Consider the following 21507-nt stretch of genomic DNA (forward strand, 5'->3'; position numbering starts at 1 on the left):
TATTTATTTTGATAGTCAGAAACAATTCAAAATGATTTACGCATTATAAATAGATAATTAGACAAATTTTGTATATATTACAGTTTTTTTCAATCACTTTGGTGCCATTTTCACAAGTATATAGTACAAGTATATAGTACAACTCCAAGCACAAAAATCTAAACAGATCATCAAAATGGATTGTGGTCAAAGCTATAAGCATAGTACAACAAACAAATTCATAAAATCACTTTTACACTGCACCAAATCACTCTTAAAATCTGCTTTTCAAAATGCAATATTCACATTACTTTTGATGTCTTTTTTCTTGTTATTTGTTAACAAGACATTTAACTAATCACTTAATCAAACTGCTCAAAACGGATAAATACTGAACCAAAATGATTTAGTGCATAGTTCCCATATAGTTTGATAACTGCTGAACACTGTGAAGTTCTAAATTCTTACATCATTAATGTATCAATTGACAATTGACAGGGCGGCAGGTAGCCTAGCGGTTGGGCCAGTAACCGAAAGGTTGCTGGTTTCTAATCTCCGAGCTAACCAGGTGGAAAAACATGTCGATGTGCCCTTGAACAAGGCAAGGCTGGGTTTTTCACACTCAACAGTTTCACATATGTTTCAAGGATTGTCCACCAGCTGAAGAACATCCAGCCAACTTGACACAACTGTGGGAATCATTGGAGTCAATATGGGCCAGCATCCCTGTGGACTGCTTCTAGAATTTATCCCAAAACGAATTGAGGCTGTTCTGAGGGCAAAAGAGGGTGCAACTCAATAGTAGCAAGGTGTTCTTAATGTTTTGTATACTCAGTGTATAGTGTAGTGTAGAATGCATTTCTGAAATACCTGGGTTGTATATACTGTTTTTTCAACCACTTTGGCACATTTTTCAGAAGTGGTATATTTTCAAAACTCTAAGTAAAAAACTCTAAACTGATAACACTTCTAATGTCCCCTATCTTATGTTCAGAAGCAGGACACACATTTCAAAATGTATTTTTGAAGTGCTGAATAGAAAGAATAGTAGACATCATTTTTATACATTATTTGACTATAACTTGACATGCACACTTTTTAAAATAACTTGTGTCAAATGGCAGGTTGTTAATATGTTGACAAATATGTCAGTCTTACAGTTTCATTATCCTTATACCATCGTGTCCCAAACTAGGGGTTGTGACCCGATGTGGGGTCACGAGAGAAACTGAAATAAAATGTATCAAATTGAGCTTGGTTGATAGAACCGACATTAGGTCAGTAACCTCTGGTTGCCGCTAGATGTGTTTGAAATAAACAGAGCGGTTTCTGTTTTCTTCCTACAAATGTGGCTCTATCTTTTAAACCGTTTAAGCTACAAAATATTATGACCCAATCATTGAAAGATAATACTCTCAGGAATACGTATGTGTCTTCTGTTTCCCTCTTCAAGCCGCACAGGACTCGTGGACAAGACCAGGTACTAAATCAGACTGGGGGGAAAAGATCATTATCAAGAGCACACAAAATGTTCTGATGCATTTTAGTCACTTAAAACCATACTTCCATCAGATTGAAATACTTTCAAAAGTACTGTCAAACTGATTTGTAATAAACTGTCATAGCCCAAATAAAAAAAGTAAACATTGGCCGTTTATAACATAACATTTTTCACATGGCAGGGTTACAAAAACATTTTAAAATCAAAATGGGGTTGCGGCCAAAAAAACTGTTTGGGAACCTTATACACTACATATATAGGACAGAACCAGAAATAAGTGTATTGTAAAGCAGGTGGCTACTGTGAAAACATAGCATGTTGTTGTATGCCATTTCTGCCCGATGCAACATTGTACAAGATCACCTTTTCTATGTGACTTGTCAAATCATACAGTTTTGCCTGCCTCTCTAATTGAAATTATATTTATATTACTGTAATTCAAATAATGAGTGGATTATATTGTTATATACAACCCAGGTAAGTAGTGCATTGTACACTAAACTATATTTCCAAAATATAGCACAGAGTGACTCTTTCCATTGGAGAATGATGGTGCAGTATTACCGCCACATCCATATATTATTTGGTTGCAACATAAATTGATATCAAATTGATGCATTATGAGGTAAAAGATAGACATTTACAGAGTTCATTAGTTATCAAACTATATATGTTAACTAGCAAATCCAGCACTTGCAGAATAAGTTAGGACAGTATTCACACCATGTCACGCCCTGACCATAGAGAGCCCTCGGGGTTCTCTATGGTGTTTTAGGTCAGGGCGTGACTAGGGGGGTTTCTAGGTATTATATTTCTATGTTAGTGTGTGTGTGTGTGTGTGTATGGTTCCCAATTGGAGGCAGCTGATGAGCGTTACCTCTAATTGGGGATCATACTTAGTGTGTCCTTCTTCCCACCTGCGATGTGGGATATTATTTTGTTTGAGTGCCACACATTTTGTTGATGTGCGCTACATATTTCACGATCGTGATATCGTTGTTGTTTTAGAAGTGTCACTATCATTAAAATGTGGAACTCTACTCACGCTGCGCCTTGGTCCAATTATTCATATGAAGGTCTTGACACACCACTTTACTTTTTTCACATTTTGTTGTGTTACAAAGTGGGATTAAAATGTATTTAATTTTCTTTTTTTGTTAACAATCTACACAAAATACCATCTGAAAGTGTAAGAAAATGTTTAATTTGAAAAATAAAACAATCATTCTGTACATCTATTCAATTCCCTGAGTCAATACATGTTAGAATCACCTTTGGCAGTGGTTACAGCTGTGAATTTTCTTCTTCTGGGTAAGTCTCGAAGAGCTTTCCACACCTGGACTGTGCAACATTTGCCCATTATTCTTTTCAAAATTATTCAAGCTCCGTCAAATTGGTTGTTGATCATTGCTGGACAACCATTTTCAGGTCTTGCCATAGATTTTAAAGCAGATTCAGGTCAAAACTGTAACTCAGCCTCTCAGGAACATTCACCGTCTTCTTGGTAAACAACTCCAGTGTCGATTTGACTTTGTATTTTAGGTTATTGTCCTGCTGACAAAGTTGTCTTGGAGCTGGTTACAGGGCGACCATGTCTGTCGGTGGGATGTTGTTATAATCCAATTACCCTGAATTTAAATTCCTTATCTTCTTTCAACTCAAGCCAAACTCAACCCAAATACCTCAACTAATGGCAGATTCCAAAGACAAACTTAAAACCTCTCAACAAACTAAGAGCGGTAAACCTTAATGTCCACTGAATTCTGAAAACTTTCAGGAATTTGGGGAATTAGCTTAACATGTAAAATATATAAAATAGTACAATAAGATGCTTTACAAATTAAAACATACAATCATAAAGTTGTAAATATAACGCATTCAATTAGTGAAAATCATAGAAAAGTAAAATTGTGTTTATATGAACAGCATGAAATAAGGCTGAAAATGCTAAATACTCTATTCCACTTGGCAATGGCTACTGTATTATTCATTATTGTGTTATACAGTTTTCCCCCCAATTGGTTTGGAACATTGTGGGGATCTTAGCTTCATGCTCTAAAAACAATCACCAAAACAACCTTTTTATGAGATTTGGAAACACCTAAAACACATTTGCTAATCTTTTTTAATATTCAAACAAAACCTTATATGTAACATGCCCTTTATGTAAGTTACACATCATTTTGTCAGTTGCTTAAGATTACAGGAAGGAGTGGATCGTAAAGACAGATCGTCCAGAGCCGTAGTTATGGGGGCAACACTCCCACTGAAGACCAGTGTTCAATTGCCATCTCCACCTTTAATGTCATGTGTCTGTCTAAATAAAGCAAAAAATACTAAAGGTAGAGTGAAATTCCACTCTCCATAAAAGAAATGCGACCTTTACTAATTCAGGATTTAAATTAACACCCAGTGATGTTAAAAAACATTAGCCTTGGTGTGATTATGTAATTTGTCTATGTAGTAAAACATTGACACTCAAAACCACACCCATCATTATCATATTTCCCAGCATGCTTTATTGCAGGTTGATATTTTGTTTCAATATCTGTGTTTATACATGAACATTGATTGATTAATTGATCTTAGGCTGTACAAAGATAAATAGCGTACATTTTTCTAAACTAATCCAATCTGTTAGTAGTTGGATTTATTGCACCCATTAATGAGATGGTTGTTCCCGTTTAAATGGTTTAGCTTGTCTCCTTTAACTAATTTTTCCTTATATGGCAGTCATTGTAAATGCATTTTGCGGGTGATTAAAAGGTCCAATTGCTGGATATCTTGACTTTGGCTTGATTCCATCAGGAATTAAATATCACTTTTCAAGCCAACATAACGTGGCATGCAAACCAGGAGTTTCAGACCACAGTCTTGTGGTAATACTAGGCTTTTGAGGTATATCTTTAAGGATGACATTGTAAGCACTCACTTAGTGAAGGATGAATATATATTGAATGCAACAACCATGTCTCTGTCACAAGGAAACACGACTATGGATGGTCAATTCCAACATTTATAACAGGCACTCTGAGATACATGCATATATTTGCCTACATTTGCCTATATCCCAGTGCGCCTTTAGAGTCAATGTTGGAATTACCACCCATGACTGTGTTTGTTAGTGACAGAGAGTTAGTCATTGTATTCACCTGCATGTTAGGTGCTTATCAAGGACTGCAGAAAAATATATGTTGTTATAAGTGTGCGCAAATACCGGAAGGTACACCTTTTTTCAGTTTTTTTTCTGTTTACTATTGGCTGAGTCAACCAATAGCATTGCACCTTTAACCTTCAACCTTTAACTTTCTCCAGGACCCTCTGCTTTCATACCACAAGGTAAGATTACAAACAACATGAATTATACTTCAATGGGGATATTAACCAGAGCCAAGTTGTTTTCCAAAAGTATAATTTAAATAGCAACTGCTAACTTGTGGCTATCAAAAGTTGCTGCTTAGCTTATCTGCCTGGCAAGCTATCTAGCTAGCATGGTAATGGTACAGTAAACTTACAGTAGCTCTAGCATTCATTTTCATAGGTAAGAACACTGTCAAAGTTGATGAGACCTCAAATACAATGCAATCTGCTAACGTTACCAAGGTTAAGTTATTGCCAATTTTAGTAAACACTGTTTAGCTATTTCAGCTAGCTAAGTTTGTTAGTTATCTAAACAGCTTTACGGTCACACATATCATTTGGTAAAGTGACAGTAGCATTCACTTTCAATGGGGGGAGCTGTCAGAGTTCGTGTAACCTGATTTTCTTTTGACTTTTTTTGCGAGGTAGCCATATTATTATGCCAGCTAATTTAGATGATGCTTTGATATCCATGGGATAAAATGTGAAACTAGTTGTATGTCACCAGTCACGACATCACAGAAGAGCCGTTTGAACGTAAAAAATGTATTTTGGGCGGAAATGCCTCCTCGAACATGTGAACTTCATGTGCCTTAATATCAAACTTGTATGCCATCTGTAAATATGAATACAATTGTTAAACTATGAGGCTAGTTGGTTTTGCCACAGAAAAAGTAGCAGCCTTCTCGTTGGCCATGATTGGCTGAGATAATGAGTGGGCTGGACATGCCAAGAGATGAGTTTGGATTGGTCTGCCATATAGCACGCGTCTGTCTATTGGAGCAGGTCAGTATGTTTAGGTAATCGTGTCGAACACGTTTTTTTTAGAAATGTATCGCTTTGTAAAACTGCATAAACCTAATGTCAAGTGAAAGTGTACTGTTAGCTAGCTAACGTTAGCTGGTTGGCTCGCTAGCTAATGTTATGTGTATGCTCTCCACTTTCTGGAGGACTAAGTTTTGAAATCAGTAGAATTCGAGTATGATAGCTAAGGAGATGGAGAAAACATCAGTCTGGATTACATCTTCAAAATAAGGGCAACCATGCATGGCATCAGACAACCATGGTAACAGATAAGATAGTCAAGCTAGCTACATTTTCATATATTACACGTTTCTAATTTTGACAGAAAGTGGTTTCATTTCAAGTATACTGTTAGTTAGCTAACATTAGCTGGCTGGGTCGCTAGCTAACGTTATGTGTATGATCTTGTTCTTCGCATCTCACACATTTGCTTGACTAGTTGTAGTCATAGAACCTGGTTGGTTAGCTACCTGCAGATACATGCAGGGTAGCAATGTCATGAGTTGTGATTATGGTCCATTGTTTCGCTAGTTAGCTAGCTACATGTCTTAACAAAAGACCACTATGCAAGTATCCATTTCAATAGAATGTCAATGCAACTATTGATAGACGCACAAGCTGGTAAATTTGCTCTGGCTATCTACTCCGATTTCAGACCACATGTAAGATATTCTCTAGCTAGCTACATTTTCAGATTCAAAGTATTTTAATTGAAAGACGGTTTTCTCAAAAGTGAGTTTACAAGTTGATCAACTTTCAAAGCAGAATTACTTTCCCATTGTTCCTCAAATGCAGTGTATGATATACCGTTTTGTAGCTCTGAGTCTCTACATTTATTTATGTAAAAAACAGAAATTCAAATGTTGCTACATGAGACAGAATCCAGGTGGTGAGTCACAAATGTGTTATAAACATCTAGCCATAGCGAACATTACCTATATACCTATGTATTAGTTTATTAATTAAAATCAGTCAGTCCATGATATAGCCTATATAGCTGATATAGCCTAAATTGACATATTTGCCATTATGCTTGATTAGTATAATTGCTTGAATACTGACAAATTTCCCAATAACATCATGTAATTCTTGTAGCCTGACTCTATTAGCCAAGTTTACATTAGGTTTGCTATGCATTTCTAAATGTTATTGTGAGGTTAAGAAAATATTCAGTAATTCTTTTTTTTTAAAGATCACAATATCAGGTCTTCAGATTTGCCAATCTGCCAGAAGCTGTTAATTCTTGACGCACCCATCCGTTAGAGGGATAATTTTCATCAACATCCGCTGAATTGCAGCGCCAAATTCAAATTAAATTACTAAAAATATTTAATTTTCATGAAATCACAAATGCAATATAGCAAAACACAGCTTAGCTTGTTGTTAATCCGCCTGGCGTGTCAGATTTCAATAATGCTTTTCGGCGAAAGCATACCAAGTGTTTATGTAAGCACATCTCTCTCAGTAGACAAAAGATTACAAACAGCTAGCAGCCAAGTAGATTGGTCACGAAAGTCAGAAAAGCAATAAATTAAATCGCTTACCTTTGATGATCTTCGGATGTTTGCACTCACGAGACTCCCAGTTACACAATAAATGTTCCTTTTGTTCCATAAAGATTATTTTTATATCCAAAATACCTCTATTTGATTTGCACGTTATGTTCAGAAATCCACAGCCTCGAGAGATCACGACATCGCATACGAAAATTCCAAATAGTATCCGTAAAGTGTGTAGAAAGATGTCAAATGTTTTTTATAATCAATCCTCAGGTTGTTTTTACAATATATAATCGATAATATATCAACCGGGACTGTAGCTTATTCAATAGGAGAGAGAGAGAAATGGCTGTTCCAAGCTGTTGCGCATATAAAACGCTGCTGGCACCCTGTCATCCACTGACGCGATGGGTTCTTTCTCGCTCATTTTTCAAAATAAAAGCCTGAAACTATGTCTAAAGACTGTTCACACCTTGAAGAAGCCATAGGAAAAGGAATCTGGTTGATATCCCTTTAAATGGAGGCAATCCATGCAATGGAATAGAGAGCTTTCAGGAAAAACAGCACTTCCTCATTGGATTTTCCTCAGGTTTTCGCCTGCAATATCAGTTCTGTTATATTCACAGACAATATTTTGACAGTTTTGGAAACTTTAGAGTGCTTTCTATCCTAATCTGACAATTATATGCATATTCTAGTTTATGGGCCTGAGAAATAGGCAATTTCAAATGGGTACGTTTTTCAGCCAAAAACGAAAATACTGCCCCCTACACTCAACAAGTTAAATCAGCCAAGCTGAAGAAGCAAGAGCAGCATGTCCTGCTTGTTCAAAGTGAGCAGTCTGTCTACCCGAAGATGGTTGCTGACTGCAAGATAATTTGTAAAGACCTGCAGTTGTCTCTGGGGGGCCCTATTGAACCAACAAGCAAAGACATCAGGATGCATTACAGCTTTGATTTTGCTGAACAAGTAAGCAACATTTCCTCCTTTATACTGATTGAGGACTTTATTACTGATGAATGTGTTTGTTTTTTATGACCATGTTTTCTTTCTGCTTGTATTTTGTACTTATTAATGTGTGTGTCTTCTGTAATTTATGCAATTCATGGCTCAACTGTAAAAGAGAACAGGGTCTCAGTATGACTCCCTGATAAAAAAATATTGATCAATTAAAACGATTTCAATAAGTAAGGCTGTAACATAACAAAATGTGGAAAAAGTAAAGGGGTCTGAATACTTTCCGAATGCACTGTAAGTGTGAGCCAGACTAGTAATTAACTAGTAATTAGCACAAGTCCTCATATTCTAAAATCAAATGTTTTCTCTAACAGGTTGGGACCAACATGGTTGAGTACCTGCACCAGGTGGTGGTGAGCAGACCCTACCTATTTGTGTTGGCTCTTGGGGACTGCTTATAGGTGTTTACAGTTATTAGTGGACCGGCATTGGAGCAAGGTACACTGCTTTGGGAACAGGATGTGTGCTTCAAGGCCTATTATGTGTTTATCAACTTTCCCACTGTGCCTCAGCATGGGAATTCCTACAGACCACGGTGTATGGAAGAGAGTCCCCCGCAGTAAGACTGTTGCGAGCATGTCTTTTTTTTTACACTGAACAATAATGGATAGGTATCTCCTCTTGTATGTAGTGTGAAAGGTGTCAGAAGGAAGCACGGCTGATGTGTTCCTGTGAATTACAGTTTTTTTCCTGAATGCTAACGAAGGTTAAATGAAGGTTAATTATGGCTGGGGGCAGTATTGAGTAGCTTGGATGAATAAGGTGCCCAGAGTAAACTGCCTGCTACTCAGGCCCAGTTGCTAATATATGCATGTTATTAGTAGATTTGGATATAAATCACTCTGAAGTTTCTAAAACTGTTTGAATGATGTCTGTGAGTATAACAGAACTCATATGGCAGGCAAAAACCTGAGAAAAAAATCCAACCAGGAAGGGGGAAATCTGAGATTTGTATTTTTTCAACTCTTTGCCTATCGAATATACAGTGTCTATGGGGTCAAATTGCACTTCCTAAGGCTTCCACTAAATGTCAACCGTCTTTAGAACCTTGTTTGATGCTTCTACTGTGAAGTGGGGGCGAATGAGAGGGGATTGAGTCAGAGGTCTGCCAGAGAGGCATGAGACATGCCTTTGAAGACAAAGGACTTCTCCGGTTGGAACATTATTGAAGATTTATGATTTAAAAAATCCTAAAGATTGATTCTATACATTGTTTGACATGTTTCTACGAACTTTAGTATAACTTTTTTGACTTTTCGTCTGAAATAAGCGATCGCGCATTGAGCATTTGGATTACTGGGCTAAACACGCGAACAAAAAGGAGGTATTTGGATATAAATGATGGACTTTATCGAACAAATCAAACATTTATTGTGGAACTGGGATTCCTGGGAGTGCATTCTGATGAAGATCATCAAAGGAATGTGAATATTTATAATGTTATTTCTGACTTCTGTTGACTCCACAACATTGCGGATATCTGTATGGCTTGATTTGTTGTCTGAGTGCTGTACTCAGATTATTGCATGGTGTGCTTTTTTGGTAAAGATTTTTTGAAATCTGACGTAGTGGTTGTATTAACTTCTTGGATATAGGGGGCGCTATTTTAATTTTTGGATGAAAAACGTTCCCGTTTTAAACAAGATATTTTGGCACGAAAAGATGCACGACTATGCATATAATTGACAGCTTTGGAAAGAAAACACTCTGACGTTTTCAAAACTGCAAAGATATTGTCTGTGAGTGCCACAGAACTGATGTTACAGAAAAAAAACAGATAAAAATCCAATCAGGAAGTGCCGCATTTTTTGAAACCGCCTCATGCCAATGACTCCTTATATGGCTGTGAAGGAGCTAGGAGTCAGCTTACGTTTTCCACGTTTTCCCCAAGGTGTCTGCAGCATTGTGACGTATTTGTAGGCATATCATTGGAAGATTGACCATAATAAACTACATCTACCAGGTGGTCGCTTGGTGTCCTCCGTCGCAATTATTGCGTAATCTCCAGCTGCAGTATTTTTCTGTTTGCTTCTGACATTGTTAGGCCAGAAAACTTTAAGCGTTATTACATACAGCCGGGAACTACTCGATATCAGAGCGATGTCAACTTACCAACATTACGACCAGGAATACGACTTTCCCAAAGAGGATCGCACCACCACCCAGGACATTGGATCTAATCCCAGAGGCCGACCCAAAACACTGTCGCCAGTGTAAAGGTAGACGGAGCGGCCTCCTGGTCAGATTTCGAAGGCGTGCACACCAATCACCGCTTCTGAGTATATTACTCACCAATGTCCAGTCTCTAGACAACAACATAGACGAAATTAGGGCACGGTTGCTTTCCAGAGAGACATCAGAGATTGTAACATTCTCTTTCACGGAAACACGGACCTCTCAGGATATGTTGTCAGAGTCGGTACAGCCACCGGGATACTTCGCGCGTCGCGCCGACAGAAATAAACACATCTCTGGGAAGAAGAAGGTTGGGGGTGTATGCTTCATGATTAACAACTCATGGTGTAATCATAACAACATACAAGAACTCAAGTCCTTTTGTTCATAACCCTCCTCCTTCGTCATTTTAGATAATTTGGCAATACGTCCAACTGGCCTCACAACTACGTGTAACCACGCCAGCCCAGAAATTCCACATCCGGCTTCTTCACCTGCAGGATCGTCTGACACCAGCCACCTGGAGAGCTGATGAAACTGAAGAGTATTTCTGTCTGTAAATTTTGTCTGGCAGGGGCGCAGCCATGGCTGGGCCTGAGAGGGCATAGGCCCACCCACTGGGAGTCAGGCCCAGCCATGGCTGCGCCCCTGCCAAGTCATGTGAAATCCATAGATTAGGACCAAATGAATTTATTTCAAATGACTTGTTTCCTCATTTGAACTATAACTCAGTAAAATCGTTGCGTTTATATTTTTGTTCAGTATGTTTTATTACTCTGCCATTTTTAAAGTCATGCTCCCTCTGTCCTTTACTTGTACTAAATACATCTATATAACACATTGATGTTGTCAGAATCAAAAATATCACAAACAGAACTAAAGTTATAAGCCGTTTTAGGAGGGTGTGTAATTTTTTTAATGGTTTTCCCTTTTGCCCCTCCTCCCAACAGTAGGGCCTGCTACACTAATTCTCCTGACATTGGAATGTGAAGCTCATAATCACCTGATAATTGCCTCAAAACAGATCCGAAACTATTCCCGAGGGTCAGCACCACCAAATGAAACCGTGAGACAAGAGAGAGGAAGAGACAGGAAGAGACGGTGTTGTGCTTGCTAGTTGAGATTTCTGATCACCTTATGTTGCATTTCATTTTATTTTATGTCTGCAGTTTTCGGTTTGGCTATTTGTTTCAAGTGTATTAGTCTATAGGTAAATCTCTTTGCCAAAATGTTATTGCTTGCCTACATTTTACTCCCTCCTCTGTTTAATATAACACACATACATTAATTATTAATTTCGGTTGACTATCCTGAAGTGAAGTTTGTTCTATAGAAAGTATTTGACTTTGATGTGTGCCACAGAAAGTATTTGATCTAGACACAAAATTAAGGAAATTAGAAGGGGGGGGGGGTTCAGGCAAGGCTATTTTCTTGCCTGCCAAAATACCCCCAATCCTTCAATCTTGGGACTGCAAGGCCTGGCACACTTCAGAATAATTTTGGTAGCTCATGTTGACCAGTAGTGTGTGCCACAGAAAGTATTTGACTCTAGCCACAAAAATAAGTAAGTTAGAAGGGGGGAGGATTTCGGCAAGGCCATTTCCTTGCCTGGCGAAATTCACCCCCCTTCTATCTTGGGACTGCAAGGCCTGGCACACTTCAGAATAATATTTGGTGACCTATCATGCCCTCCGATGTGTGCCAAGGAATTATTAGACTCTAGTCACAAAAGGAAGTGGTTATCTCAGCAATAATAGTTTTCAGAGCCCTCTACTGTTCTCTCTACCCATCCTTCAATCCCCCATCCCATCATGCTTTTCCCTCTTATGGCTTTTCCTAAATTTTTTACACGTTTTCTGTTTTAGTTTTTAAGAATGTAGGTACAGCAGTAATAATAAAATAATAATAACAAAAATCTAAAATGTGTACTCTGGGGGCAAAAATAAAGTTCAAATATATAAGTCAACATGAGTGCATATTCATAATCACAGTAAACAGTAAATAATATAAAAAAATCATAAATGTATAATAATATAATAAACAAAACTATGACTGAATGTGCCTCCATGAAGAATCCCTCCCCAACAGGTCCCTTCTCCCTCAATAGGACACCCCCAGCACCTCCACCATCCCCATCAACCTCCCCCCCACCTTTCAACCACAGAACACAATAATTATAATAGAAATTTAAAAAATATATATATATATACCCCAAGATATATATACACATACACACACATGTACAGTACACATACATAAACATATTCAAAGGACACTCAACTTCTCTTATCTCTTTTCCTACATCAGATATGCAGGTGACATTTCCACCTGGATGACAGCACAGAGATGCTCTACATCCGAGGGAATGCCTGCCCATTCTCAGATGTTAGATAATCCAAGAAGATCACATGTCATTTACATTCCAGTCCTTATCAGCTCCAGATTTGACTTCAACTCACACCCTGCTGAAATGCTCTGCATTCTCAGATTCCCCTCGGTTATTCATCTCTATATTGTAATCAATAAAGTGTTTCAAAATGCTGTACTTTTATTAACATATGTTCAGATCATTCCTGAGAGAAGGGGTGTAATATCTCCAGATGGGCGTGTGATACCCTTCCTCACCCATGCCAACAAGATGTTACTTCTTGTGGTGTCTTTGCCTTGAAAGTAAGTATGAGAGTATAAGTAATGTACAATTAACCTACTGAAAGTATACTCAATAAAAGGCAAAACAGAACTGTCAAATTATATTATAGCTGTGTCGATGTAAACTTGCGAATTAGGATCTTAAGTGTAACACAATTTTGTTGGGGAAGACTGAAATGCCCCTCAAATGTTTCCCCAGTTTGCTGAATGTGTTCTGAAGGAGGAGTCGATTGTCTTTGATACAACTTCTGACTACATGGCCACTGAAATACATGTATTTAAATAATTATGTTAGAAGAAATCTATACTATTCCATTGATCCCTGTCTGCTCAGAAAAATACATGTAAAGATGTATAGACTACTTGACATTATGTTTTGCTAGATGGCCTGAGCCAACTGTTCCACTTCTGTGGGGAGGTGGACAATAATGAGGAAGACACTAACTGGGTAATTGCTTGTTCACTTCTAAAGGCACATTTTTAGGAATACGAATATTGTATAAGCAGTAATATTCCTAGAAGTAGTATAATCCACTTTGTCTGATGAAATAATTGTAATTCAAGAAAATGTATTTAATGTTTTAAATATGTTAACATTTTTCATCAGAAATGTCCAATTGGTTGTGACCGCTGCCCACGATGGAGACATATCACCTGGAACTCTTTCCATAACAAGTGGACTAAATGTTCAGTCGAGCCGTTGCAGCTTTCCAATATTTGTTTGTTGTTTGTCTTTTTATATTTGATTTATTGTCATTTTATATCTTATTATGCAAAGATCTAAATTAGTATTTCTTATTTAACGTTTGTTAACAAACGTAACTTTCTGTGATGTTTTTGTGTTATTGTGTGATAACATTTCTGTATTATCATTATTGTCTTAAACATTACAAAATGTTTCTAAAATAAAAGTTTGTCTCTTTATACTCTAACTTTGCTTTCTTTGGCACACAGTACTGGTCAACATGAGCTTCCAAAATGATTCTGAAGTGTGCCTGGCTAGAAGGGGGGGGGGGATCACTATATATAGATAAAGCAATACAATGCATTATGCTCTTCTGTATAACGTATTTTTTTTACTATGGGAAAATAATCCTAATGTTTTCTACTCTATTTTTGCGCCATAGGTTGGGGGGGATGTTTTGAATCCGATGGCACGGGCTGTACTCTTTGAAAGGAGGCACCCGTCGCTGGCCTGTTGCTATGTTCTGCAAAATGCTTGACTTGGCTGCTATCAACGCACACGTGTTGTTCAGGAGTGCATGAACAACACCATGCCCAGGAGAGACTTCATCATGAGTCTGGCATACGGGCTACCTGAGAGACAAACGAGGGCCAAGGCAGCAGCAAAGATTCCACGCAAGCCTTTGCGCGAGCCAAATTGCGCACAGCTCCCGGGGAGGAGACAGTGTCAGGTGGACAGATGAACAAAGAACAGAACCCAAGACACCTGTGTCGCCTGCAAGCGACGTTTTTGTGTGAAGTGTGTCATGCAAGTGAAAGTGGCAAAGGTTTGTGTGGACTGTTAGGACAAGGGATAACCGCTAAATTAAATCCAACTGATGCCATTGCGTGAAAACGCACACCATGTAAGCGCGAGCTGACAACTGACTATTTTTGACGGCTGTCATATTGACACTTATTCATTATAATGCCATTATTGCTTTTGTGCCAATTTTCACTATTTATCAAGCACACTTGGCGCCTAAAATAGTTTATTCTACAGTTTTCATCATTTGACCACGCGTACTGCTGGCCGTGCGTCTGTATATTCAAATAAGCTGTTTAAAAACATTTTAAAATGATTATTCCAATGTTACCTAACACCTTCATGAACACAAACAAATGTTTTTTTTGAGATAGCATATATGAAATGTATTAATTATTCTGTTAGAATGTTGCAGTCAGAATGACTGCTCCTTAGCTTCAAGGGGGACCCTCGAGGCCCAGCGGTTCTAGTGTTAAACTTCCATTGGTTAATCTATTGCTCAGTTATCACTTGGCACATGTAGTAAATCATTCTGTAGTTGTACCTTTAAACATGTTAAGGTGAACATCCCCATAGTGTTCACATTTCGCTCATGTAAATGTGGCACCTACATTAAATATTAAACAATTGATTTGGGAAATATCCAGTACTTTCTTCTTTCTTCATTAACATATTTCAAGTAGTATTGGATTTATTTTTTATCTATTAAAGAAATTGAATACATGTTGTTTAAAATATTTACTGCATTTAGTTATGTTTATTTTTTTCTCCCCTGAAGTAAGTTAATTTAAAGTTATGTGATTTGGTTTATGATAAACTTAATTGTTGTTTAACACTAACAAAAAACCTGATCTAATTTGCATATTCATACTGAGTTTGCAGCAACCAGAATGTTCGCCACATGTTTCCCAGACTTGTTTGCCAGAAGTTCACAAGTTGCTGCAAATTTACAGCAAAACTAATTTGCATGTTGAAAATAAATAAACGTCCTCTCACTGTCAACTGAGTTTATTTTCAGCTAACTTAACATGTAAATATTTGTCGTTGTTGCCAGTGATGTCTGGTGAGGACCTGCCTTGCAACAGGCCTACAAGCCCTCAGTCCAGCCTCTCTCAGCCTATTGCGGACAGTCTGAGCACTGATGGAGGGCTTGTGCGTTCCTGGTGTAACTCGGGCAGTTGTTGTTGCCATCCTGTACCTGTCCCCGCAGGTGTGATGTTCAGATGTACCGATCCTGTGCAGGTGTTTTTACACGTGGTCTGCCACTGCGAGGATGATCTGCTGTCCATCCTGTCTCCCTGTAGCGCCAACTTAGGTGTCTCACAGTATGGACATTGCAATTTATTGTCCTGGCCACATATGCAGTCCTCATGCCTCCTTACAGCATGCCTAAGGCACATTCACGCAGATGAGCAGAGACCCTGGGCATCTTTCTTTTGGTGTTTTTCAGAGTCAGCAGAAAGGCCTCTTTAGTGTCCTAAGTTTTCAGTACTGTGACCTTAATTGCCTACCGTCTGTAAGCTGTTAGTGTCTTAATGACCGTTCCACAGGTGCGTGTTCATTAATTGTTTATGGTTCATTGGACAAGCATGGGAAACTGTGTTTAAACCCTTTACAATAAAGATCTGTGAAGTTATTTGGATTTTTACGAATTATCTTTGAAAGACAAGGTCCCGAAAAAGGGACGTTTCTTTTTTTTCTGAGTTTATGAGCTTGCCGCCAATTTGTGTCAAATTGGTTAAAGGTTTGCCACAACTGTTTGCCTGTTTTTTTGGTAAGGGAAAACATATTACATTTTTAGGATGCTTCATAAGTGACAACAAACAAATATATAAGGATAACTTGATCCCATTACTCATCATGAAAGCAGATCTAATTAAATGGAACAATATTGGAAGAATCTTCCCATAAATATTGCAGGTAGAATATACCTTTTTAGAATGGCATGGCTCCCAAAGTTATATTTATTTAGGGTAATACCAATTACCCCACCGAAGACATTCTTTATAAAAAGTGAATTAAAAGAAGTGTACTCAGTCATAAGACTTTATATGGGCAAATAAAACTGACATTTCTTTAAGTCTGAGGGTGATTTTAAATGTATTTTAAATGCACCCAAGGATTTCATTTGCAACAGTGTTAAATGCACTAAAAAGGAACAATAGGTACATATTGATGATGTGCATGCTGTTACGTTCCCTAGCAAGAAAACCAAAAACTGTCGCCCACCAGAATTGGGAACTAACAAAGAGTCACTCACAACAACCAAAACGAAACAGGCAGGGTTATAGGAGGCATTTGAAAGACACTCATGGGAGTGTCCATTGAAAGTTGACTAGCAACAACAATTGGAACCTAAAAAGACACCCACCATGAGCGCCCACTAAATTTGCCTAAGAAGAGGCAAACAAAAGTAAAAACCCACCTACTGTATGGGAAATTATATTTCACATCTTCTATTCAACACTTAAAAAATAACCATTTTGAATTGTTTTATTTTCTGCTATTGGATGAAATGTTAGTTAAAATGACTAAACAGTGAGCCTATCATCTGATGTATTGGTGACTATGCATGAATGACTTATGGATGAAAGATGTGTTCAACTCCAGTGAGTACACAATCAACAGTCCTGAACATAAGATTGAGAGTTTTACAAATGTTATCAGTTGAGAGTTTTTGAAAATATACCACTGACATCTGAAAAATTTGCCAAAGCTATTGAAAAAACAAAGTGTTAGAATGAGGTAATTGTCTTCTTTAGACATGTTTGTTCTCAGGTGGGTAGATAAAGTGAAAATTAGGCAGACAGAGTAAATGTATCTGTACACAGCGTGTACTTGCAGAAATAACATTTGCTAACATCCATTATTTTGGTCATGGCCTTGAGAAAGGTCTTTGTGACCGACACATGTCATGTCATTGGAGGTTTAGCCAGAATTCCAGTTCTGTCAGTATCTTAGTGTGTGGCACTTCATCCACCTAAAAATGATAAGCAGATGCAATTCAAAAGCAGTAGCGCAAGGTGCCCCTTTAGATTTTTAATATTTGTTTTGCCTACATCTTGAATACCTTCCCTTACAAATTTTTTTTTGTGAAATATTTTCACATAGGAAAAAGAAGTGGTTTTAGGAAACATACTTTTCACATGTAAATGTTTTTACATGTACATTTTTCACATGAAAAAAACATTCAGGTGTAAAATGTGGGAGAAATATCACATTTTCAAAAGTCAGAAACATGGTTTCCGACATACAGTACCAGTCAAAGGTTGACACACTTACTCATTCCAGGGTTTTGCTTTTTTTATTATTATTATTTTTTAAAACAATTTTCTACATTGTAGAATAATAGTGAAGACATCAAAACCATGAAAAAACACATATGGAATCATGTAGTTGCCAAAAAGTGTTAAACAATTCAAAAGAATTTTAGAAATGATACTACAATGTAGAGAAAAATAAAAAATAAAAACCCTTGAATGAGTATGTGAGTGCTTACCGCCTCGTAGCACTCACTTCCGTCATCATGAAGTGCTTTGAGAGACTAGTCAAGGACCATATCACCTCCACCCTACCTGACACACTAGACCCACTCCAATTTGCTTACCGCCCAAATAGGTCCGCAGACGATGCAATCTCAACCACACTGCACACTGCCCTAACCCATCTGGACAAGAGGAATACCTATGTGAGAATGCTGTTCATCGACTACAGCTCGGCATTTAACACCATAGTGCCCTCCAAGCTCGTCATCAAGCTTGAGACCCTGGGTCTCGACCCCGCCCTGTGCAACTGGGTACTGGACTTCCTGACGGGCCGCCCCCAGGTGGTGAGGGTAGGCAACAACATTTTGGGGCCCCACAAGGGTGCGTTCTGAGCCCTCTCCTGTACTCCCTTGTTCACCCACGACTGCGTGGCCACGCACGCCTCCAACTCAATCATCAAGTTTGCAGACGACACAACAGTGGTAGGCCTGATTACCAACAACGACGAGACGGCCTACAGGGAGGAGGTGAGGGCCCTCGGAGTGTGGTATCAGGAAAATAACCTCACACTCAACGTCAACAAAACTAAGGAGATGATTGTGGACTTCAGGAAACAGCAGAGGGAACACCCCCCTATCCACATTGATGGGACAGTAGTGGAGAGGGTAGTAAGTTTTAAGTTCCTTGGCGTACACATCACAGACAAACTGAATTGGTCCACCCACACAGACAGCATCGTGAAGAAGGCGCAGCATCGCCTCTTCAACCTCAGGAGGCTGAAGAAATTCGGCTTGTCACCAAAAGCACTCACAAACTTCTACAGATGCACAATCGAGAGCATGGCCAGATCCTGTCGGGCTGTATCACCGCCTGGTACGGCAACTGCTCCGCCCACAACCGTAAGGCTCTCCAGAGGGTAGTGAGGTCTGCACAACGCATCACCGACAATTTTTTGGCAAAGCAGTAATAACCAACGAGTAATCTAACCAACAATTCCAAAACTACTACCTTATACACACAAGTGTAAAGGGATAAAGAATAAAGAATATGTACATAAAGATATATGAATGAGTGATGGTACAGAGCGGTATAGGCAAGATGCAGTAGATGGTATCGAGTACAGTATATACATATTAGATGAGTAATGTAGGGTATGTAAACAAAGTGGCATAGTTTAAAGTGGCTAGTGATACATGTATTACATAAAGATGCAGTATATGATATAGAGTACAGTATATACGTATACATATGAGATGAATAATGTAGGGTATGTAAACATTATATTAAGTAGCATTGTTTAAAGTGGCTAGTGATATATTTGACATAAATTCCCATCAATTCCCATTATTAAAGTGGCTGGAATTGAGTCAGTGTGTTGGCAGCAGCCACTCAATGTTAGTGGTGGCTGTTTAACAGTCTGATGGCCTTGAGATAGAAGCTGTTTTTCAGTCTCTCGGTCCCAGCTTTGATGCACCTGTACTGACCTCGCCTTCTGGATGATAGCGGGGTGAACAGGCAGTGGCTCGGGTGGTTGTTGTCCTTGATGATCTTTATGGCCTTCCTGTGACATCGGGTGGTGTAGGTGTCCTGGAGGGCAGATAGTTTGCCCCCGGTGATGCGTTGTGCAGACCTCACTACCCTCTGGAGAGCCTTACGGTTGTGGGTGGAGCAGTTGCCGTACCAGGCGGTGATACAGCCCGACAGGATGCTCTCGATTGTGCATCTGTAGAAGTTTGTGAGTGCTTTTGGTGACAAGCCGAATTTCTTCAGCCTCCTGAGGTTGAAGAGGCGCTGCTGCGCCTTCTTCACGATGCTGTCTGTGTGGGTGGACCAATTCAGTCTGTCTGTGATGTGTACGCCGAGGAACTTAAAACTTACTACCCTCTCCACTACTGTCCCATCGATGTGGATAGGGGGGTGTTCCCTCTGCTGTTTCCTGAAGTCCACAATCATCTCCTTAGTTTTGTTGAGCACACACCCTTGAGGGGCCCCTGTGTTGATTATACTAGCCATCTAGTCTCTTTTATAAATGTGCAATAAGCATAAAACATAAATGTAAATGGAATTGGCAACTCTTTCTCATTCTGAGAAATAAGGTAGGTCACTTGATTGCAACATCTGAACAAAATGGACAGGCTAACATGCTGTTCAAACAGGTGAATATGGACAGAAGGTGGTCTTCACAACAATGCAACTCTTATGCCTTGTTAGCTAGCAAACAGATCCAAGTTGGCTAAACTTGACATATAAAGATTCCTATAAAGATTAGCTGGCTGCTCACTAGCAGGTGGGCTCGTGCTTGAGAGATTGTTTAAGAGACCTGTGTTCATTTTCTATAATGCCTGCTACAAGAAGTGAATGTGCATTATGCATGGTTCTGGTTACATTTGTAACAAAAAGTGCATATTCATAGACAAACTTGAAAGCCAGGTCAGTGATTGTTGCAAAAAAACAGGTTTAACTATTTTGATAAAATAATTAGTGGGTCTTATGATTGTGGAAGGCTTATATTTAGCCTAGGTATAATTTCACAAGTCCCGAATTGATTAGATTGTTGCTGACTGTTTGAAATGCAGTGTATTTGACCTGCACAACAAATCTTAGAGAAATAATTTGTAAAAAATCTAGTTACTGCATGTTACGTTTTGTGTGGTATGTATTAGTTTGTGGATGTCAATCATCCATTTCATATGATATGTTACTAATTAGAATTCGTATTATGTTCCAAATTTGCAAATGTACAATATTTTACAAATTTGCTAAACGTATGATATGTTACAAATTGCAATATGTTGTGGCTAATGTTAGCTGGGCTAGGGGTTAAGGTTAGGAGTTAGGTTAAACAGTTAGGAGAAGGGTTAGCTAACATGCTAAGTAGTTGCGAAGTAGCTAAAATGTTCGGTAATTGAGGTAATACATACATGTAGGTACAGTTATTAAAGTGACTATGCATAGATAATAACAGAGAGCAGCAGCAACGTAAAAGATGGGGGGCAATGCAAATAGTCTGGGTAGCCATTTGATTAGATGTTCAGGAATCTTATGGCTTGGGGTATAGAAGCTGTTTAGAAGTATCTTGGACCTAGAATTGATGCTCTGGTATCGCTTACCGTGCGGTAGCAGAGAGAACAGTCTATGACTAGGGTAGCTGGAGTCTTTGACCATTTTTAAGGCCTTCCTCTGACACCACCTGGTATAGAGGTCCTGGATCGCAGGAAGCTTAGCCCCGGTAATGTACTGGGCCATATGCACTACCCTCTGTGGTGCAGCTGTAGAACCTTTTGAGGATCTGAGGACCCATGGCAAATCTTTTCAGTCTCCTGAGGGGGAATAGATTTAGTCGTGCCCTCTTCACAAGCATGAAGGTGTAGGTTGTAAGGGTGTCTAATAGTAAAATATATATATATATTTGGGTGACTCTTAAAAGAGCCTGTTTTGTATTGTATGTGCAGACATCCCCCTTACTTGAACAACACCCTCACCTGAGAAGTAGAAATCAAAGGGAGAGAAACTGGGAATTTAATAACTGCAGTTGACATACTGTAAATG

The sequence above is a fragment of the Oncorhynchus nerka genome, linkage group LG25 (assembly GCF_034236695.1).
Source record: "Oncorhynchus nerka isolate Pitt River linkage group LG25, Oner_Uvic_2.0, whole genome shotgun sequence".
Taxonomy (NCBI): domain Eukaryota; kingdom Metazoa; phylum Chordata; class Actinopteri; order Salmoniformes; family Salmonidae; genus Oncorhynchus; species Oncorhynchus nerka.